Consider the following 11,746-nt stretch of genomic DNA (forward strand, 5'->3'; position numbering starts at 1 on the left):
ATCCCACCTGGGCACATGGAGGCCCACGGTAACTCTCACGGGGCAACATACGCACGAACACACAAGTTATGATATGAACCCTTCCAGGCTTCACTATCATTATCATGTTATGTTCATCGTGTTCTGTATCTTGGTAACTAGTCATAGTATTAATACATGACAGTGTTATTAGTATAATATTGAAACTTTTACCCTACAGTTATTGTTATAAATCATGGACAGGAAGGATACATAAATTGTAATATCAAGTGGATGGTTCGCTCAAAGCCACCCCAAGTCAGACAACGCGTCACACAAAGTTACACTGTGTGTGTGTGTGTGTGTGTGTGTGTGTGTGTGTGTGTGTGTGTTCTGTAACATTAAGCTTCATCCTTAGTAGGTAAGATGTTTCATAAAGAGGTTTCTCCCATTCGTCATTGTGAGCATTGTCCCAGAGCACATTGTTTCCATCAAAACCATGATTCATCCTTATTTCCCTACTTCCGTGTAACTACATCCATATGGCTAAGTGCTTGTTTTCATTTCTTTATTTACCCAAATAATGTGGATCAGTTACTCGTTATTTAACACATACATGCAGTTAGAGAAGGGGTGGCCAACCTGTCGATCGCGATCGACTGGTCGATCGAAAGATCTTCTCTAGTCGATCGCATGGCAAAGTTAAACTTAATGATCCACCCTTCTTAAGCTGCCATACAAAAATCCTCTTCAAATTTTACTCATAATCATTGAGAATTATATTTGTTTAGACTTTTTTTTCTGGGAATAGATTATCATTATGGACACATCAGAGCGATACATACAAAAAAACTTCGACTGTGCCATGTTGTGTGTGGCGGAACCTGATAGGAAGTGTTCGCGTTCATAAGGGTCGGTGCAGGCTGGTTCCTGGCGAGGAAACTGATCAGCAAGTTGTCATCAGTTGTAGGCTAAAACTAGGCAGGTATTTGCTTTTATAAATTTACAAATACACGTTAAACCTTGTATTAATGAATTTGGTAATGAAAAAGTCGAATCGATATTGAAGAGTCTTATCAAAAGTAAAGAGGGAGAGAATCATATTTGGCAACCTTGCCCAGCGAGCCTACACACTTGTCACCAACAATGCAGTGATTTTCTGTCATCTGTCATCTCGCCGCAACCCTAGAGTAGACAAAAGTGTCCACACTAGCCGATGACAATTGCTTATAAAAAAAAGTTAAGAACGTTACGCTGTAACGTTCGTAATTCTCATATTCATGTAGGAAAAGTTATGGAAAAAAGTAATTCTCGTATTCACGTACGACTTTATCTTTTCCAAATATAGGTTATTGGCCATCAACTGACCCAAAAATGAGTTCTGGACCAAGTACTAAAAATACCCAAATTTACCATTTTCACAATGAATGGGAAGAAGACTTATTTTACCATGAATAATTTGATGTGTCTGTCCTTGATCTGCCATGCGTCTACAGCTCTAGCTAAGAAAGAAAATTCTGAAAGGCATTTCAAAGGTTTTCACAAGAAGTATGATAATGATTTCCCACCCAAAAGTGAACTATGAAAGAGGAAAGTTCATGAACTGAAATCACAGCTTACTGCACAACAAACTCTTTTTACAGAAGCGAGCTCAAAATCAAGGGTAGCAACCATTGCATCATTCAGGGTGAGTCGAGTACTTACAAAGCATAAAAAAAATCATTTCAAGATGGAGAAGTATTCAAAGAGGCCTTTTTAGAAGCAGCAGATTCGTTGTTTGAAAATTTCAAAAATAAGTCTGAAATACTGTTTCCTATTAAGGATGTTCAGTTATCAAGAAACACTGTCATGAGGCGCTGTGAATTCATGGCTGAGGACTTGGGTGAACAACTGAATAAAGACATACAGTACATGAGTGTGTGTTCTTTTCATTACAATTTGATGAGTCTACTGATGTGGTCGATACATCACAACTATGTTTTTCATGAGAATGGTGTTTAAAGACATGAGTACCAAAGAGGAACTGCCGAAAATTCTACCATTAAAAGGAAAAACTCGGGATGAAGACTTATTTCAGACTTTCAGTGATTTTGTTAATAGTACACAGTTGCCAGTAAGTAAGCTCGTATCTAAAAATACTAATGGGGCACCTGCATTGGCTGGCCGAATCAGTGGTTTCATTGCCATGTGCTGGAGTGATGATAGGCTTCCTAACTTGTTTTTGGGCCTCAAAAGATTGGCCTTTTAATCACAACGAAGTGTGGCTGTAAGATTTAGCTTTTTTAGTTGACATGACTGCTATGCTGAATAAACTAAACTTAGATCGGCAAGGGAAAGATAAAACTATAGTTGACATGATTAGTCCTCTGGCTGATTTTAAGCAGAAACTAAAACTAGTGTCTTCGCAGCTGCATCAACATCAACTACGAAATTCAGAAATATGTTGTCTGAACTAGAAAACCAAAGAAAAGACTGTGACCAGTTTGACAGTGCTCGATATATTGAACAGGTACAAAACCTTGCCTCATATTTTGACAGACGGTTTCAAGAAATAGCAGGAATAGAACCTGTTGCAACATATATGTGTTTTCCATTTGGTAAAATCTCAAATGTTGAAGATATTGCATCTGGAATGGCATCAGGATTTAACATGGACATATCTGAAGTCGAAAATGAGTTTCTGAAGCTTAAAAATGATATTCAGATCAAATCCAGGGCAACAGGAGGACGTTTCTGAAACCTTCTCAGTGAAGAAAGATATTCTAATGTCAGAAAATGTGCCATGTACCTCACAGCATTTTTTGGATCAACCTACCTTTGTGAATCCACATTTTCACACATGAAACACATCAAATCCAAATACCGATCAACAATGTCAGATGAAAACCTGGATGCTTGCTTGAGGCTAGCAGTCACCGCCTACAGTCCAAATTACACAAAGCTGGGACAACATGCAGTGCTAACCATCTCATTAGTAAAGTAAATTTATGATTGTGTCATGTTAACAATATATCATAACAATTATTGAAAAATATTATTTTTTTTACTCTCTCTCTCTCTCTCTCTCTCTCTCTCTCTCTCTCTCTCTCTCTACGAATCTGCATATTTTATGGCAATGGGTGAATATTAGGCTGGTAGATCGCGTAAGGGTAACTGTGGAAAAAGTAGATCACATCACACAAAAGGTTGGCCACTACTGCTCTAGAATATTTATATACTGGTCTGCATTCATGCGTCCCTCAATATCCGTCAGTTCACCTACACCTACCCACCACATCCATCCATGCATGGAGGTTGTCACACGACCGCTTGTCGATGTCTCATGGATGTGTCTTCGAGCATATTTTGTATTACGTAATAACCAACACTGGTGACCGACTGCTGCGACAGATGACAAACATTTTTCATCGGTGAAAATGACGGACCTACAAAAATCGACTCCCACAACCGCATACGCCTCAGCAAACCATTTACGTGCTTCTCTGTGTGCATCTGTTAAGGTTTCCTTACGTGCTGGGATGAAACAATGTCGGCCAGTATCCCGTATTCGCCTTCTGGTAGTTATCGGGTGACACTGAATTCCTGTTTCCCTCGTTATACGCACGGCAGTTGAGAGTGGTGCTCGCTCTGCTGCCCTTTGAATCTGTTGATATGCCGCTGGTGTGGTGACTCTTGGTTTTCCTGGTCGGGCCCTGGTGAGCGCGTGACCCTCCTCCTTATATCTTCTCACCCAAAGCCTGACTGTATCCCTGGAGATACCAAGAAGGCGGCTAATCTCCCGTATCCCCTTCAAAGACTTGTGATATCCAATAATCCTGCCGCGACTTGTTATCACCTCAGGTCGATTAGCTCTCGTCCGAGGTGGCCTCACATGATGTTGTGGCTGAACCTCCATAACTGTGAAAATAAAAGGATAAAGCATTAGTGCATGGGGCCTTTTGTATACTTTCATTAATGAAAACTCAACATATTATAGGATATGGAGTAACCATCATTATGCGGGTGAAGGATGACAGCGTAGCATGACGCAGTGTTGTCAAACTGTTACTTTACAGCCTTATTGATCTAACAGTCAATATCAGTGGAATAGGCAACATGATGATTGTTAAATAACGTGTCCAGTCTCAGATAGTGTTATCACATGTTACATATCCACAAAATTTTATTAATGGGGCCATTGGTGGGTAACCCATAATTCGTCAGCTAGTGCTTGTTTCCCCTCATTACGTCTGTCACATGTTCTCAGTACGGGGCATTATGTTTTATATTATATTGTCATGTCTCAGGAACACCCCCTTACGTAATGAATGGTATTTATGAAACAGCCTGTATATTTAGGGAATCCGTTCTACTCCCCAGTCACCGGTGAGATGATGCAGGAGGAGTTGCTGGGAGGATGGTTAGCAGTCCTGTTGAACTGGCAGGTAGACAAAATAGAAAACTCAAAGCCGAACTGTAAGGAAACCCATGGAGAATGAGACATTAGTAAAATATACTAGGTCATTTTAGCGCGTGCACACACATTATATACAGACCTATTGGTCCTTGCGAGGCTGTTTGGTTATGCTATGCTAACTAGCTTGATAGGGTGAGGGAAAGTATATATATATATATATATATATATATATATATATATATATATATATATATATATATATATATATATATATATATATATATATATATATATATATACATATATATATATAAAATGTCCGTGTTTGTTTGTGTGTGTGTGTGTGTCCGTATGAGAATCTCGGAAACTACTTTACCGATCTGTAGTGATGATGGATGGTGTTATATGTAGTGATGATGGATGATGATGTTATATGTAGTGATGATGGATGGTGTTATATGTAGTGATGATGGTTGGTGTTATAAGTAGTGATGATGGATGATGTTATATGTAACCGGTCGGAATTTTACTGGACTTTAATTTCTCACTAGATTTGGGGTTTATTAAAGATTATTAGATGGTAATTGCAGTGGAAGCGCCCCTTTGAGAGAAATCCCGAACCAGCACAAGAACACTTAAATTTACTAAACAAAATGAATTGTCCGTGACCCGTGGAAGGATAGCGTCTGTGACTGGGATGAATGAGACACACTGTAAAATTTAGACACTTATATTCCCTCCAACACTACAGACACAATCAAATAATGGTACACCAATATGCGCACCTTTAACCTGAACTTAAAACACTACTCTGGGGAATAAAGGTCATACATGATATTGAAAATATTAGAAATTCAGACAATGCCTCATTAGACAACAATAAATTTAAAGTATTAAGAAATGATGCTTGCACACATGAAACATGCCTTAAGGGCTTTCAACAAAATAATATCAATCACTGAGAAGATTTTATCAAAAAAATAGGAAATCAATAACTGTACAATGAATACGCCTTAAGGGCAGTCAACAAAATGATATCTAGCACTGAGAAAATGGTATAAAAAAATAGAACTTATTAAGTCCACCCTGAGTAGGCCTAAGGGCACTCAGCAAAATTATATTACCCCAAGAGATACACACCTCCTAACCTAACTTAAACACTACTCTGGGGAACAAGGGTTATACCTGAGATTGAAATTATAAGGAAATATTAAATGCACATAGCCTACATTAGTAACTGAAAAAATAGTATTAATTGCACACAAAAATATTGTCACTATAATTAAGAAGTTACTGAGTCCACCAATACCAGCGAACCATGCTTCCTAACCTAACACACACACAGATTCCACCTGCACTCCGTAGTCGTTTAAGGCACAACCAACAGGCACCCGTAGTTTCAGGCCCAAATCAGCCTTTCTCCACCTTGGAAAATGTACCTCTAAGCTCCACTGGACTCTTGGTCCCAGTGTGCGACCCTGTATCACTCAGCTGGCTTCACTTTACCCCCAGTACATCCATGAAACGGAAGGGAGTGAGCCAATCAGACCTTGTACAGTTGAGAGAAGCTTTAGCTTCCCGTTAGCAAAAAGGTTTCACTAAGCTGCTTAAGATATGTGGTATTTTGAGCCGAGGTAGAGGAGAGCTGATGACCCCAAACGATCGTCACGTCGTTAGCTGGGCACCCAGATGGCTAGGTTCGCTGAAGAGATCCTTTGCTACCCGGCTAACCAGTGACAAGCCTACACTGATCGGTCCAACGGCGACAATCGCCAATCCTCAATCATCAACGGCAGTCTCAAATGGCAGTCAATCTCTCGCAGTCAAGTGGGTTCTGACGGAAACCCTGAAATTAACTAACTGTTAGCTCTTCATAGCTTTAACACTGCCCTATCTATACCCTGTCTGAGATCGAATGAGACTTACTTGTTATACTGCAATAGCGCAACACAGGTGACTAGAACACGTGACCGTTTGTGGACGGACGAGCAGGGACGTCCTGTCTGTCCAATCGCTTTCGCGTGACTGAGAAACAGCCAGCCTCATGTCCTCTCAAGGCGTTACCTTAGGCCTACGTGACATATTTTCCGCCTAACAAATAACTTTCTTGGGACACCCGTAACATTATTCAGACTGATAAACGATCTATAATAATTTCAAATTCAATAATAGTCCCTTAACTTCTTGAATCGCATCATTATTAATTCGGCAAATTACATTTAATATCATATAGGCCTAGTTCCTCAAACTCTCCCTACGTGCGAGAGCGCGGTCTTCCCTCAGACGACCATGAACTCAGTCTCTCCAATGGCGCGGCGTTTGAAATTACACTGAAATTTCTGAATATTACAATCGACCCCCCTAAAAAAAGACAGCACTGTCCTCATGAGCTGAAAAAAGTATGCAACGACCCCCCCTAAAAAACATTTCTAAGAAACTGCACCTCACACCTGCAACATGCTAAATGCAGCATTTCCGTCTTCTCTTCTCTGTTTCTCCCTCCCGCTAACACTCGACCCCCTAAAAGAAGACAGCACTGCCCTCATGTGCTGAGAGAACAACTTAGAAACCACCTTCAACTCTGTACTATTCCACTCACAACCAGCAACTCCATTTCTTGCCTAGCCCAACTCGAAACCAACCAGAACAACACGCTCCCCTTTTGCCTGGCCCTTAAACTAGAGAACCAATGTCAAAATTAATACCAAATCCACATCCTGCATACTCTCCTTTGGCCTGGCCCTTGAACTAAGAGAACCAATGTCAAACAATACTCAGTCCAAATCAAACTGCTCTCCTTTTGCCAGGCCCTTGAACTAAGAGGAACCAATGTCAAAACAATACTCAGTCCAAATCAAACTGCTCTCCTTTTGCCAGGCCCTTGAACTAAGAGGAACCAATGTCAAAACAATACTCAGTCCACACGAACGCTCTCACGTCTTCAACGATCGACTCAATCCACGTCTCCGAACTTCGTGCCGGCAGACCAGCCCTCTGACAATGTACCAGTCCATATTAGTGAGGCCCTGGCCATTACAACCGTACACTCAATCTCGCTCATGACAGCAACTCAGTCCCGCTCATGACAGCAACCACTACTCAACGCACATCTCTGACCTAACCATCTCTCCAATCCCCTCTGCCCTACTCACGACTCCTCCAACTCACGCTCGACAACCTGCATTTTCTCATTAACAGGAGCACATTAACTGTAATTTGTCGGCTTAGTCTTTCAGTTGGAGGCTCGATCGACCTCTCTGAACTACTTCTCTTCATCTTGCTCAACTGGGGTGGGGGCTCCTCGTCTTCATCTTCAGATTCATCCATCGCTGGGTCTCCCGGATGCCTTAGGGGTGGAGCAGCCTTCAAGTTGCTCTGGTTTTCCACTCTCGCTTCCAGGTCTTCTCCCTCACTGGGCTCAATGCGGTATAAACCAGGCCTTGGATTTAGGACCTCAACAATGTGCCATCTCGTATCAAACCAATGGTTTTGGAGCTTACACCGGGCTATTTTTACATTGTTCCTCAGCAAAACCTCCTGGCCCACTTCCCAGCTACTCTCGTGGGCTTTCTCTTCTCTTTTCATTCTGTCTATTTCCTTACGTCTCCGCACATTGATCTCCACTGCTTCCTGCAATCTTCGTTGCCTGTCTCTAATCACCACCACCCAGTCATCTACCGGCTCTGGGTCTACTTCCGGCCTAAGGTCAAACGGCAGGTTTGGTTCTCTCCCGTAAAACAACAGGAATGGGGAAAACCCTCTCGTGGCATGCGGAGTCGCGTTATATTGTGACACCACTGCCTGCAGATGCTCTGGCCACTTATTCTTTTCCTCTTCCTCGAGGGTGGCCAGCAGACCGTGCAGGGTTCGATTGAACCGTTCCACCATACCATTTCCCTGTGGGTGATATGCTGACGTCCTTATTTTCTTCACCCCAAAGGTGGCACAAGTTTGTCGGACCATGCACTGCCAAAATTTCTTCCCTGATCGGTCAACAGTCGCTCAGGGGCACCCACTGCCAGGAAGATCCGATTCACCAGGATCTTTGCAATCGTCGAGGCTTTCTGGTCTTTGGTGGGAAAGGCCCAAGTGTAACGACTGTATATATCAACCATTACCAGGACACTCTCAAATCCTTGCCGCTTGTCCAGCAAGGTGAAATCTGCGGCCAGTGTCTCTAATGGTTTGGCAGCTTCAATCGTCCCTAAATGCAGCTGGGGATTTGGCACTTCATCTTTTGCTACTCCACACCTCTCGCAGCTGGCTATGTAGTCTCGCACTGTTTCTCCCATGCCTGGCCAGAAACCTCGCTCCTGCACCAGCGACAGAGTACGATCTCGCCCCTGATGCCCAAACTCGTCGTGGCAGGCTCTAGTCAAAGCCTCCTGCAAGTTTGGAGATAACACTGGCACCTCCCTCCATAGATTCTTCCCTTCGGGTCTTCTATGCCAGACAACTTCTTCTCTTACGAACAGGGATTTCCTCGCTCGGTACATCTTGCGGAAGTCATCATTTTGGAGCTCTACCTGTACCTCGTCCTCCGGCAGCTCTCCCGCCAACCATCTTCGCAGTTTTGTCATATAGTTTATGCCTTCTTGCTCCTTACGCAGCCCATCCATCGTCCACAGTTCCTTACTTCCTGCCCCGTTCTCCTCTACTACATGCATAGCTGTATACTCTTCTTCGCTATCTTCCTCCTGTTCCGTCGGGATTCTAGATAGAGTATCCGCCACAATATTGCTTTTCCCCGGCTTGTACTCTACAGTAAAGTTAAACTGCTCGAGATCCGCATTCCACCTACTTTCCACGGCACCTAGCTTAGCCTTCTCTCGGTGACTGAGTGAGTTGTTATCTGTATAGACTGTGAAATGTTTCCCTGCCAAATAGTCCCTGAATTTATCCACTACTGCCCATTTGAGTGCTAACATCTCTAACTTACGAGAACTATAGTTGTTCATGTTACGTTCTGATTTCCTCAGGCCCCGACTTGCATAGCACACCGGATGCAACCTGCCATCCTTCCGCTGGGACAGCACCGCACCTAGCCCACTAAAACTTGCATCTGTCTCTAATTTAAACTCCTGAGTGAAATCTGGGCAAGCCAACACCGGTGTCTGCGTCACCCTGTCTTTCAGTTTCTCAAAAGCCTGCTGCTGTTCCTCTCCCCACTCATTATCTACCCGATCCTTAGATTCCCATGCATCAACGCATGCAGTGGAGCAGCTATTTGGGCAAACTCTTTGACAAATTTCCTATAAAATGATGTGAACCCTACAAAAGACCGCACATCTTTCACCGTCTGAGGGACTGGCCAATCTCTTACTACCCTAATCTTCTCAGGATCAGCTGTGATGCCTTCAGCTGACACCTGATATCCTTAATAACTTACTTTGGAAGCCATTATTTCACACTTTTTAGGTTTAAATCATAAGTTATTCTCCCTCATCCTGCAAATAATTTCCTCAATCTGACTATATGCTGATCTATTGTACTTGAAAACACCATCACATCATCAAAGTATACAAGCAACGAGGAGAAAATCTTATCAAAAAAAAACCGCTCCATGTATCTCTGAAAGGTTGCCGGACTATTTGACAATCCCATAGGCAGTCGCCTGTACTCAAAGTGTCCGAAGCTTGTGCTGAAGGCAGTCTTTGGACTGTCTGAAGGTTTTACTTCTATCTGGTGATATCCCGCTGCCAGATCAAACGTTGAGAAAAACTGGGCCCCCGTCAGAGATACTAGAGTTTCATTTATCCAAGGCAGAGGAAACGCATCGTGTACCGTGACCATATTTAAGTCACGATAGTCAATGCACAACCTCAGCATCCCGTCCTTTTTCCTCACTACTACAATGGCGGCAGAGTACGGACTCTCACTATGCTGAATTACTCCCTGATCTAACAGCTGGCTAATGTGCTGCTTCACCTCTGGTACCTGGTTTGGAGGGATCCTCCGATAAGGCACCCTAACTGGCCTGTCTGTAGTCACTGGGATCTCATGCTGAACCCCAATAGCCTTTCCTATGGGCTGGCCCTCCCCTTCAAAAATATCACTGAACTCTTCTATTAAACCCCTACCTGCACACTCTTGTTCCTCATTCATTTTCTCCGTGTGCACTTTGACCTCCGTACGGGCATCCGGTTGAACTGTCCTCACATACACCTCCTCACTGATGTCTGCCTCGACTTCCGTCCCAGAAGCCACTTTCCCAATCCGCCAATTGCCCAAGTTCCTATGACGATCAGACAGATTTGCCACCACCACCTGGGTCATGCCTCTCACCACTCTTACAGCTGTCGGCAACACTATCACACCCTCTGGCATCCAACCTTCATCCTCCATTCTTAGAGGTTCAATCACGACTTCTTTGTTAGCTACCTGGCTTAATGAGGGAACACATACTGACAGCAACCGAGTACTCCGGGTAGGAATGGTTGGGCTTTTCTTCCTCTCCGTCGTACAATACCCCAGGCTGATGGCCTCTATTGCATATAACTGCCTAACCTCATGCAAGCAATTTTCCCACTGAGTGGTGCTCCTGGCTTCCCTGCACAAGTGATACATGTGAGGCCAAATCTCCGCAACATCCCCCAGCACATTCATCCCCAACAACCCAACATGAGATTGCCCCTTACACTGGGTCTCAATCCCTGGACAAACCAACAGCCCCACATCAGTGACTTCCACCCCACATACAACCATAGTGACCCGAATACACCCCACACACGGCACTGGAAACCCTGACGCCCCTTTTACCCTTATTCAAGTGGGCTGTAGCACCACACCTGCAGGCTCCAGCTCCCGGCGGTAGAAGTGTTCATCAATTAACGACACTTCTGCCCCAGTATCTGCTAAACCCTACATTTCACGACCCGCTACCAGCACCGAAACCTTAGGACACTCTGCTTTCAGCCTTAAGGTACCTTCTGTCGTGATTAAATTTGTCATGCGGACCACGCTTGACCACGGGTCCGCTCACTCTTGGTTCATAACATGGCCGGTGGAATCTATTGGTGAGGCCAGGAACGGTTGGCGGGGACTACCTGGCCTTGACCATTTCCCGACCGCCAGTTCCGATTGTTATTTCCAACTCGATACTGGCCACTGGCCACATATCCCCTTGGGACACTCTCTCCTGGTCCGGACCTGTTCGTGCAATTGAAACTGAGGAGGCCCTCTTGTCCACACGCATAGCACATCGGGAGAATCAAGCCCCCAGCCTGCGGTTCGTTCTCTCTTCCCTTAGTCAGCGGTACCTCCCTCAAAGCCGCTCGTTTTTGTTCCGCTTCTCTCAGCCCCGTGATCCACTCATCTAGACTACGGTGAGGATACTTCTGGATCTCCTCCAATAACCACATACGGCTTTTTTCCTCCTTGAGCCCAAGAGAG

This window comes from Homarus americanus, unplaced genomic scaffold, assembly GCF_018991925.1.
Source record: "Homarus americanus isolate GMGI-L3 unplaced genomic scaffold, GMGI_Hamer_2.0 scaffold52512, whole genome shotgun sequence".
Lineage (NCBI taxonomy): Eukaryota > Metazoa > Arthropoda > Malacostraca > Decapoda > Nephropidae > Homarus > Homarus americanus.